Genomic DNA, 707 nt, shown 5'->3' on the forward strand with positions numbered 1-707 from the left:
ATATATATATAATTAACGTTGTAGTTTAGTGGGGCAGGATGGTTTGGGTGCCGGAGTCTGGCAGAGGGGGTCTGGGGGTGGCAGGGTAGAGGTGTGGAAAGGGCAGGTATGGTTTTGGGGAGGGGTGGGGGGAATGTGTTTATTCCACCGACCCCCTTGGAAAGTTGTCACCGGCAGCCGGTAAGGAGGGAGCTGGGTCTTTGGTGGGGGGACGGACGGACGGACGGACGGACACGGGCCGGTGGTGTCCGGGAAAGCTGGGGGTTTGAGGTTGGGGAGACAAACCTCCCGAGGAAGGGATGGTGGTGGGGGGAATCTGCTGGAGGAGACCTCCCTCCTCCCAGCGGTGGTTTTAGCTAAAACGTTATCAAACTGTTTAAAAAAAAAAAACCCCACCAAAAAAACCCCCAAACCGCCAACTTTGACTCGCTGATTTGTGAACACCACCGAGGGATACGCTTTATAAAGCCCTGCTTTGCCGGAGGCAGGAGCCTGGGTTTCTTTGCTGTTTATTCTTTTAAAGGTGGCAATTTGAGGGTAACGGATGGACTTGATGCTTCCTTAGCATGTCTGCTTTTTGTTATTGGTTTGTTTTTTTTTTTTTCAATTTTTTTTTTTTTTTAAATCGTAGAATGGTTTGGGTTGGAAGGGACCTTAAAGATCATCTTGTTCCAACTCCCCTGCCCTGGGCAAGGACACCTCCCCCC

General features: G+C 50.8%; 1 protein-coding gene across 4 annotated transcripts in view; it reads left to right on the forward strand.

The window, feature by feature from the left end:
• Positions 1 to 707, forward strand: part of ARPP21 (cAMP regulated phosphoprotein 21kDa) — a 302410-nt gene that overhangs the window by 142359 nt on the left and 159344 nt on the right. The window contains exon 1 of one of the 4 annotated variants that reach the window (XM_014941756.1): positions 375 to 537. The exons of the other annotated variants lie outside the window; for them this stretch is intronic. The gene's annotated coding sequence lies outside the window, so the exon portion shown is untranslated. Of the gene's footprint in view, positions 1 to 374; positions 538 to 707 lie in introns of those variants that run through there. 4 annotated transcript variants of the gene reach the window in all.

The sequence above is a fragment of the Calidris pugnax genome, unplaced genomic scaffold (genome assembly GCF_001431845.1).
Source record: "Calidris pugnax isolate Ruff unplaced genomic scaffold, ASM143184v1 scaffold23, whole genome shotgun sequence".
Classification (NCBI taxonomy): domain Eukaryota; kingdom Metazoa; phylum Chordata; class Aves; order Charadriiformes; family Scolopacidae; genus Calidris; species Calidris pugnax.